Below are 11,291 nucleotides of genomic sequence, written 5' to 3'. Positions count from 1 at the left end.
CTACAAGAACCTAGTGATTCCAGCCATGAAAGCCTTCGACAATACTTTTCTAATGGTCTTTGGTGACCCCTCTGACACCCCTTTAGCGACCCCCAGGTTGAGAAATGCTGGTGTAGTAAACTTTACCATTGCTGGATTATTGTAGGTTAACATCAGCTGGAAAAAGGGAAAAAAGACAGAATGGGGGCGGGGCCATGGTAAGCCCCGCCCCTCCGCGGCATGAAAGGCAGCTCCTGGGAGTGGGCGGAGCCTGCCGCGGCCCCGCCTCCTTCTGCTGCCTCGTTGCGGCGCCTCCGCCTCGCCCCCTTTTCTCCCTTTGGAGAAGCAGAGTCGGCGGCAGCAGCGGCGAAGGGAAGGAGAAAGGAAAAAGGGGGAGAAGAAAAAAAAGGCGCCCTCCCGCCTCATCCTTTGTTTTTTTGGTTCCCTCGCGTTTGTGTGTTTCTCGGCGTTCCGTTGTTCCGCGCGCCCTCCCGCCTCGCTTTCCCTCCCCCGCCTCCTTTGTGTGCGAGCGAGGCCCCTTTCCCCGCTTTTGTCGAGAGAGGGAGAGGGTCGAGGATGGGGCCGAGCGGGGGCCTCTGCTACTACTGGGTGAGGAGCCGCCGGAGGAGCAGCAGCAATAGCCCTTGAAGCCGAGGAGGAGGAGGAGGAAAGGGAAGAAGGGCGACCACCACTTCCGCCGCAGAGACCCTCCGCCGCCGCCTCAGGTAAGAAGGAGGAGAGGCCAGAGAGTGGGGCAGCAGCCACAAAGGCCAAGGCCATCCTAGGCTGTCTCAAAAGGGAGGAGATCGCCATTCAAGGGGGGGAAGGGGGACAAAAGGGTCCAACGCAGCCCTCCCCATGAGGAACGGCTTGAGGAGCTGCTGATGTGTAGCCTAGCAGAAGGGAAGGCTTATACAGACATATAACTCGGAGTATCAAGGCAGAAAATGATACAATATCTGCTTTACATTGGGATATCTGGGTCCACACTGCCAGGATCCCTCCCCAAGCAGCAACCAGCCTGGTGTTGAAGCTGCAAAGCCATTCAGTGCTAATCAAGGTGGCTAATTGCAACATTTATTTATTTAGACACAATATCTGCTTTGAATTGGGATATCAGAGTCCACACTGCCAGGATCCCTCCCCAGGCAGCAGCCAGCCTGGTGTTGAAGCTGCAAAGCCATTCAGTGCTAATCGAGGTGGCTAATTGCAACATTTATTTATTTAGACACAATATCTGCTTTGAATTGGGATATCAGAGTCCACACTGCCAGGATCCCTCCCCAGGCAGCAGCCAGCCTGGTGTTGAAGCTGCAAGGCCATTCAGTGCTAATCAAGGTGGCTAATTCCAACATTTATTTATTTATTTCGTATTTATTTTGTATACTTCTACCCCGTCCTTCTCAATCCCCGAGGGGGGACTCAGGGCGGCTTACAAAATGGCATAATTTGGTGCCTACACAAATACAATAACATATAAAAACAGCAATTAAATGGTTAACAATTAAAACAACAATATATCTCACAGTCGATAGCCAATCTCAAGCACAGCGTTCGCCAACTCAGGGTCCATACTTCGTTCCACATTGTCTATTCCTATCCGTCGTCACCGTCCTTTATTCATCTGCCAGATTGCCCAAACGCCTGGTCCCACATCCATGTTTTTAATTTCTTTCTGAAGGAAAGGAGGGATGTTGCTGATCTAATTTCCCCGGGGAGTAAATTCCATAGGTGAGGGGCCACCACTGAGAAGGCCCTGCTCCTCGTCCCCGCCAATCTCACTTGTGACAGAGGCGGGGCCGAGAGCAGGGCCTCCCCAGAGGATCTCAGACTCCGAAGTGGGACGTAGAGGGAGATGCGTTCGGACAGATACGCTTGCCTCAAGCAGACAAGAGTTCTGTGGTGGGAACTGTCATAAAACATGGCTAACCAGGAACAGGGGAATGGGATAGTGCAAGTTGTAGCTAAATGGAAACTAAGCAAGGGTGGTTTATTTATTTATTTATTTACGACATTTATATGCCGCCCTTCTCACCCCAAAGGTGAGAAGGTATATATACATACAATATAGTACAATATCAGTATTATATCATTATTTATATAAATAAAAATGTAATGTTCTGGGTTGTTGTAGGTTTGTTCGGGCTATATGGCCATGGTCTAGAGGCATTCTCTCCTGACGTTTCGCCTGCATCTATGGCAAGCATCCTCAGAGGTAGTGAGGTCTGTTGGAACTAGGAAAAAGGGTGTATATATCTGTGGAATGACCAGGGTGAGACAAAGGACTCTTGTCTACTGGAGCTAGGTGTGAATGTTCCAACTGACCACCTTGATTAGCATATAATGACCTGACAGTGCCTAGAGCAAACTTTTGTTGAGAGGTGATTAGATGTCCTTGTTTGTTTCCTCTCTGTTGTTGTTCGTTTTGGGATTAACGTAACTCAAAAACCACTGGATGAATTGACACCAAATTTGGACACAATACACCTATCAGGGCAACAAGTGACCATCACTCATAAAAACACTGAAAAACACAGCAGAAGAGACTTAAAAAGCCAAAAAAATTATTACATTACAACGCATGCATAAAACCACATATATATAAACACAAACGCATATATATACACACATATATACATATACACACACATACATACACAGGTGCCCCTGGTGGCGCAGTGGGTTAAAGCGCTGAGCTGCTGAGCTTGTTGACTGAAAGGTCGCAGGTTCGATTCTGGGGAGCAGCGTGAGCTTCCGCTGTCAGTACTAGCTTCTGCCAACCTAGCAGTTCGAAAACATGCAAATGTGAGTAGATCAATAGGTACCGCTCCGGTGGGAAGGTAAGGGCGCTCCATGCAGTCATGCCGGCCACATGACCTTGGAGGTGTCTATGGACAACGCCGGCTCTTCGGCTTAGAAATGGAGATGAGCACCACACTCCAGAGTCAGACATGACTGGACTTAATGTCAGGGAACAACCTTTACCTTATACACACACAAAGAACATATGCACAGACTGGGCCACAGCAACGCATGGCAGAGGACACTAGTATTGTAATATTATGTGTAATATAAATATATAAATATATGTTTATATATGTGGAAGGTCCCAACAAAGGATTCCCCCCAGGCAGGAATCAGCCGGATCTTGAAGCTGCATGGCCATTCAGGGCTGGCCAATTGGAACATTCACACTTGCTTCAAGAGTTCTTTCTCCCACCCTGGACTTTATTCCACAGATATATAAAGCTTCCTTGCCTAGTTTGCAAAGTTAGCTGGCCCTGACTGATTAATTCTTGTCTGGAATTCTACTGTTTTCAGAGTGTTGTTCTTTATTTACTGCCCTGATTTTAATACTGGTAGCCAGATTTTGTTCATTCTCATGGTTTCCTCCTTTCTGTTGAAATTGTCCACATGCTTGTGGATTTCAATGGCTTCTCTGTGTATTCTGACATGGTGGTGGTGAGAGTGGTCCAGCATTTCTGTGTTCTCCAATAATATGTTGTGTCCAGGTTGGTTCATCAGATGCTCTGCTATGGTTGACTTCTCTGGTTGAAGTAGTCTGCAGTGCCTTTCATGTTCCTTGATGCGTACCTGGGCAATGCTGCATTCGGTGGTCCCTATGTAGACTTGTCCTGATTGATGGTGGGATCTGCTTCTGGAGGATTTTAAGCAGAGGCAGGATGGGCCTCTGCAAAGAGGGCTTTGATTGTGTTTTCCTTCCTGGCAGAATGGAGTTGGCCTGGCTGGCCCTTGGGGTCCCTTCCATTATGTTTTAATTTGTGTAATGTATTGTATTGTTTGTGGTCTATTTACTTTGTTTTATACAGGCATTGGATTTTTGCCTTTATTATGTTGCAAGCCGCCCTGAGTCCCCTAGGGGAGATTGGGCAGGCTACACATAAAGCATTATTATAATGATGGTGAGTATTTGCCGATGCAAAGGCACTTCTCTGCTGCAGGGTCCCTATCCATCCCTGCTTGGAAATCCTTCAACTGTGACGTTAGTGGGAAATCGTTTTTTGCAGCATGGATGCGATGGAAGGTTTCAATGGCACTTAACTGGAAACGTCATTGAAGGATGCAAAATCTGATTTAAAGAACTCTGAAATCAGGACAGTAAATAAAGAACAACACTAAAAAAAAGCAGGGAAATTCCAGACAAGAATCAGGACCAGCTAATGCCTTCCAACAAAGGACCCCCCCATAGAGCAACCAGGCAGAATTTGAAGCTGCAAAGCCATTCAGTGCTAATCAAGGTGGCCAATTGCAACATTCACACTTGCCTCGAGCAGACAAGAGTGCTTTCTCCCACCCTGGACATTCCACAGATATATAAACCTCGTTTGCCTAGTTTCCAACAGACCTCACAACCTCTGAGGATGGCTACCATAGATGTGGGTGAAATGTCAGGAGAGAATGCTTCTGGAACATGGCCTGGAAAACTCACAGCAACCCAATGGCAGAATATAGCTGGTGTTGTAATAGTGAGTCTATAACATGTGCCTTCAATGATGCTACTTCAGAACAGATCTGGAAGTATTCCAGACACAGTAAGTTATCAGCACAGTGAGAACTATTTTGCACCTACAAACGGATTTGGAAAACTACCGGGCACAATTCAAAGTGCTGGCTTTAGCCTATAAAGCCCTAAACGGTTCTGGCCCAACTTACCTGTCCGAACGCATCTCCTCTTATGAACCCACTCAGAAATTAAGATCGTCTGGAGAGGCCCTGCTCTCGGCCCCGCCTGCATCACAAGTACGTCTGGCGGGTAAGAGAGACGGCCTTCTCAGTGGTGGCCCCTCGACTGTGGAATGTCCTTCCTACAGATATTAGATAGGTCCCCTCCTTGTTATCTTTCCAGAGGAAAGTGAAGACCTGGTTGTTCGAGTAGGCATTTGAATAGGGAGTGTAAAGAATATAGGAATATGGAACAATTGGATGATGAAACTGGATCCTGATTCTAATTACGAGACGCTAACGAGATGTTAATTGATGTATAATGGATTGTTTTAATACGCTACTGTTTTAATTGTTTTTAACTGTTTTATGTTATTCTGAGCATTGAATTTTGCTCTTGCTAACCGCTTTGAGTTGCCTGGGGGCTGAGAAAAGCTGTATACAAACATAGTAAATAAATAAATAAATAAAACTCACAACAGCCCAGTGATTCTGGCCATGAAAGCCTTCGACAACACATTAAAATCTAATCTGTTGGAAATGGGGCGATGGAATCCAGTGGACCGCCTTTTTAGAAGCATACCCAGAATTTTATTGTTGCGTGGCTGTATGGCAAATATATTCTAGCAGCATTTTCTTCTGACATTCCACCTTTATATACTCCACTTGCTGAAGTTGCCAGCCACAGATGCCTCCAACCTGGCAGGATGGTGGCCTGGATGGGCCTTGGGTCTCTCAATGCTCTTGGTCAACAGGACTGTGAGGTGTTGGGTCTGCATGTGTTTTCCTGACTTCCCTGTAGATGTTTCCCACTGCAGGATTTGGGAAAATTTACATAAAATATGTCACAATCCACCTGTGCACTGTTTTTTGGAAGTCTTGGGTTATATTTCTTGGCCAGTGTAGCTTTTAAGTGGGACTTCTGTGAACGGATGTCCTGGATACATGTCTCTCTCCAATAGGTTTCCATGACCAAGCAAAGTTTCAGTTCCCACTCAGCCATGAACATCCATTGTGTGACAAGGCAAAGTACACTCGGTGTCAGAGAAAGGCGTCTGCACAAATTTTGCCAAGACAATCCTGGGATAAGGTTAATGTTTGTGTTGCTGTGAGTAGGGAATGACTTGAAGACATGCAATCACAAATTGGGCATGAGGTTTTTAGCAAATCCCATCGGATATTGGAGAAATACACAATTACACCTGTGGGCAGAAGCCTAAAAACAAAATGCCTTCATGTTGTTATCCAAGTATAGCGACCTTAACAAAGGGTTTTCTTAGTAAAATTTGCCCAGAGAAGGCTTGTCTTTGCCTTTCTCTGAGGCTGAAAGAGTGTGACCTGCCCAAGGTGGGTTTCTGTGGCTTGTATGGATGCAATTTCATGTGCCCAAGAGTCCTGGTTAAGTGTTCAGACCACTGCAACATACTTGATGTGCTCCAGATCCAATTGCTAGTCCCAGATACGTGGATTCATTAAGTCAGTGTGGCCTATATGAGCGCTGACTTACATTTTAGTACTTGATTCATTGTATCTTCTTGAAACGAGGCTAATTGTTGAATTTAGGCCAGAAATCCAGATTCAACCTGGCCCAAAACATCTTGCAGTTTTATGGAACACAATTAGGTTAACTCCTAAGTATGTTTTCATTTGATTCCATCATGCAGAAGCCTTATACCCAGTAAAGGTAGAGACCGGATTTTGCAGCCTTCAGTTACCTTGTGAGCGAGTATCATTGATGTCTGTGGGGATTTCTTCTGTATGCCTGCAGTTCAGGATTTAACTGCATTTAATGGGCACAGAAATCTATCTTGTGGGGATGATGCAAATCTTGCATCAACAGAGTTACCTTTGAAGTCCCTTTGAAATATGTAATTCGATGGCTAGCATGCCCATCCCAAGACTTGTGTGTGTGTGTGTGTATAAATAAATAAAAATGTAATGTTCGTTTCTGGGATTAACATAACTCAAAAACCACTGGATGAATTGACACCAAAATTGAACACACTGAAAAACATAGTGAAAGGGACTTAAAAAGCCATTTTTAATAACAATGCATGTGCAAAATCACATATATATATTTACACAAACACACATATATACATATACACAAATATATAAACATAGGTAAAGGTTTCCCCCTGACATTATGTCCAGCCATGTCCGATTCTGGGGCTTGGTGCTCATTTCCACTTATATATGCACACATGATTGCTCCACGGAGGTTGAGAAGGGTGGTGTACAAATAATTGAAATAAATAAAACATAAATATACATAAGTATATACACACCTGTACACACACAAAACACATATACACAGACTGGGCCACAGCAACACATGGCAGGGATGGCATATATATATATATATATATATATATATACACACACACACACACATATTATAAACTATATAGTATATAAACATAGCAGTGGTGGCGCAGTGGGTTAAAGCGCTGAGCTGCTGAGGTTGTTGACCGAAAGGTCACAGGTTCAATTCTGGGGGGTGGCGTGAGCTTCCGCTGTCAGCCCTAGCTTCTGCCAACCTAGCAGTTCGAAAACATGCAAATGTGAGTAGATCAATAGGTACCGCTCTGGTGGGAAGGTAAGGGTGCTTCATGCAGTCATGCCAGCCACATGACCTTGGAGGTGTCTATGGGCAACACCGGCTCTTCGGCTTAGAAATGGAGATGAGCACCACACCCCAGAGTCAGACATGACTGGACTTAATGTCAGGGGACAACCTTTACTTTTTTTATAGCAGTGGGAAAGGTAGGATTGAATTCTACCTCTCCCACTGCTATGTTTGTGTGTCACAGTACACTCTTTCATGGGTTTTACTGTGGATCAAAGTGACTTCTTACACCTTGGAGATCTAGTCAGCTTATCAGTCTGTTCCACAGCTCAAGTGTGACGGGGGATGATGAATATGTCCCTTGTCGTCTGGAGGTGTAAATGTGGGTGGATTCTTGTTTAACTGGATTCCTGTGAAGCCTTGGGGCAAGAAGAGTGCAGAAAGTGTGTTCTGAATATAGATTTGTGAATGCCTGTGGCTTTGTGAGGATCTCTCTCAGTCTCTGGATTGTGAAAAGCAGTGTCTTTCCTTATTAGGGTTTCTGTTTAGGTTGCGATGAACACTTGTGTTGGTTCCTGGATAGCTATCAGGCTCTAAAATAAAGGATGTTGCTTTCAATTAAAAGGACATCAAGCCCAGAACCTGCTGCGGTGTCTCTAGGAAGTATTTCAGTGGTGCAGGAGGAAGTTGTTCTGTGCAATGCAGGAAAGGGCTAATGATCTGGGGAAGAAAGGGGAGTGTGCAACTGCGGCCATAAAGTCTGCTCATTACCATCCTGGAAGGGCTTCATAAATTGGAGGCTGCAGAGAGAGAGAGAGAGAGAGAGAGAGAGAGAGAGAGAGAGAGAGAGAGAGCAGGTCTGCAAAGCACATGCCCTTTCCCTGCTTTGCAGCTCATTGTGTTCTCATTATGTGCCTAGAATGAAATGCCCTGAACCGGTTCTGGCTTGAAAGCTATTCTTCCCTTCCTGGTCTTTGTTCTTTCTGAAGCTGGAAGTAAAAAGACCTTGAGGACCTCGTATGATCTTCATCAGTATGTTTTGTTAATGAATCGCTCCTGGGGTTCTTTCTTAATGTATTTAGCCACACACCTTTGTTTATCTTAGGTTACTTGTTATTTCAAAACAAATGTCAACAGTTCAACATGGTTTCCTTTTTTTTTTTTTTTCTCATTGCTGAGAGAAGGTTAAAGGTGCATTGAACCTCAGTGAGTGTTTTGAAGCATTTTATTGCATTTTCTGTGTCTCTGACTCTCCTCCACAGGAGTATACCCAGTGATGATGATAGGTTGTGATATCACTATAATCTATGGAGATTTTTTTATAGAGAAGGAACAGTAGAGTTCAAATCAATTGGTACAGTTCAAACTGGTAATACATTTCTCTAGTTTTGTCATTTCCTTTTTTAAAAATGGATGGTGTTAAACTGGGTTTCATTTTACTATTTCTACTTGGACTGGGCAGTCACAATTTGCTTATTGAGATCTCAGACAATGATTATTTCCCCAAACTATCCCAGTTTGAACAGTAAGAACTGACCATGGAACAACCGACTGGTTCAAGATTGGGAAAGGCATATTGCAGGGTTGTATACTCTTCCCTAACCTATTCAACTTGTATGCAGAACACATCATGCGATGTGCGGGGCTTGACGAATGCAAGGCTGGGGTGAAAATTGCTGGACAAAACACTAACAACCTTAGATATGCAGCGAGGAGAAGCTGAGAAGCTTTCTAATCAAGGTGAAAGAAGAAAGTGCAAAAGTTGGTTTGCAGTTAAACATAAAAAACCCCCAGATTATGGTAACAATGATCGACAACTGGGAAATAGAGGGAGAAAACGTGGAGGCAATGACAGACTTTGCATATCTAGGTGCAAAGATTACTGCAGACACAGACTGCAGCCAGGAAATCAGGAGACACTTACTTCTTGGGAGGAGAGCAATGATCAATCTCAATAAAATAGTGAAGAGTAGAGAGGGTCCGCATAGTCAAAGCAATGGTATTCCCCGTAGTCACCTACGTATGTGAGAGCTGGACCATAGGGAAGGCTGAATGAAGGAAGAGAGATGCGTTTGAACTGTGGTGTTGGAGGAAAGTTCTGGGAGTGCCTTGAACCGCCAGAAGATCCAACCAGTCCATACTTCAGGAAATAAAGCCCGACTGCTCATTGGAGGGAGGGTAGTAGAGGCCAAGATGAAGTACTTTGGCCACATCATGAGAAGAAAGGAAAGCTTAGAGAAGACAATGATGCTGGGGAAAATGGAAGGAAAAAGGAAGAGGGGCTGCCCACGGGCAAGATGGATGGATGGCATCCTTGAAGTGACTGGCGACCTTGAAGGAGTTGGGGGTGGTGACGGCCAACAGGGAGCTCTGGCGTGGGCTGGTCCATGAGGTCACGAAGAGTCGGAAACTACTGAATTAATGAAAAACAAATCCTAGTTTTGTTCGTTCCTCATTCCAACATAGGGTACAGGTGTATCTTGTTAATATCTGGTTACTATTCCAGACCTCCACCATAGCTTTCTTTTTTCGCTTTCCAGTGTGCATAACAGCTTTGCAGCATATTTACTTTATGATTTATTAAGGATGTAGTAGTACTAGTCCTAAAAATGGCAAAAGTAGAAATAATAAATAAAAGATTAGCTGGAACATGACACTGAGTCACGGAGTGCACAAGTGCTGTGAACAGAGTGCAGATAACAAAATGGCATCTTACTGTATAATTGAAAAGCACATTATTAGGGAAGCACTCCAAGGCAAAGTGCCTTAAAACAAGGTATGCTTCTATGGAAAAAGTCATGTTAATGCGATCTGTTGGGAGGCATTACCAAACATTTTCCCCCATATGCCAAGAGCTGGCACCATATTTATGCCCATTGTCTACAAAAGTCTTTTTTCTTTCTTTCATGGAAGCTTTATAGTTGCTATCAACCTTCCATGAACCACCCACATACATCTATATAAATAAAAAATGTAATGTTCGTTTTGGGATTAACATAACCCAAAAACCACTGGACGAATTGACACCAAATTTGGACCCAATACACCTACCAGTCCAACAAGTGACCATCATTCGTAAAACACTGAAGAACACAGCAGAATTGACTTAAAAAGCAAAAAACAAAAATTACATTACAACGCTTGCACAAAACCACATATATACACATATATACATACATATATGCATATACACACAAAACACATAAATAGGAAGGAAGGAAGGAGAGAAAGAGGGAAAGAAGAAGGAGGGAAAGGGAAAGAATGAAAGAAAGAAGGTTAGGGAAGGAAGGAGAGAAGGAACGAAAGAGAGGGAGGGAAGGAAGGAAAGAAGGAAGGAAGGATAGAACCAAAGAGCAAAGGAAGCAAGAAAAGAAACAGGTAGAGAAGGAAGAAAGAAGAAGGGAAGGAAGGAGAGAAAGAAAGAAGGAGAGAGAGAGGGAGGGAAGGTTGGCCACAGCAATGTGTGGGGGGTTCAGCTAGTACATCTATATAAATAAAAATGTAATATTCGTTTAAGACAATGATGCTGGGGGAAAAGGAAGGAAAAAGGAAGAGGGGCCGACCAAGGGCAAGATGGATGGATGGATGGATGGATGGTATCCTTGAAGTGACTGGATTGACCTTGAAGGAGCTGGGGGTGGTGACGATTGACAGGGAGCTCTGGCATGGACTGGTCCATGAAGTCACGAAGAGTCGGAAACGACTGAACGAATGAACAACAACAACAACAAATGTTCGTTTGTGGGATTAACATAACTCAAAAACAACGGACGAATTGACACCAAATTTGGATACAATATACCTATCAGGCCAACGAGTGACCATCACTCATAAAACACTGAAAAATACAGCAGAAGAGACATAAAAAGCCAAAAAACAAAAATACATTACAATGCATGTGCAAAACCACATATATACACGCAAACACAATATATACACAAATATATACACACACAAAACACATATACACAGACTGGACCACAGCAATGTGTGGCAGGGGATAGCTAGGATATATATAAGTTTGTCTTCCAGTGGTCATTTATGAACACATGTAAATGGG

At 44.0% G+C, this 11,291-nt stretch overlaps 1 protein-coding gene across 1 annotated transcript in view; it reads left to right on the top strand.

Annotated features, from left to right (window-relative positions):
• Positions 1 to 266: 266 nt before the first annotated feature.
• The window catches only part of ARHGAP32 (Rho GTPase activating protein 32), a 236,503-nt gene continuing 225,478 nt past the window's right edge, over positions 267 to 11,291 (top strand). Inside the window, exon 1 of the mRNA XM_060787498.2 lies at positions 267 to 704. The gene's annotated coding sequence lies outside the window, so the exon portion shown is untranslated. The remainder of the gene's footprint in view (positions 705 to 11,291) is intronic.

This window comes from Anolis sagrei, chromosome 7 (genome assembly GCF_037176765.1).
Source record: "Anolis sagrei isolate rAnoSag1 chromosome 7, rAnoSag1.mat, whole genome shotgun sequence".
NCBI lineage: Eukaryota > Metazoa > Chordata > Lepidosauria > Squamata > Dactyloidae > Anolis > Anolis sagrei.
This window is presented reverse-complemented; position numbering and strand designations above follow the sequence as displayed.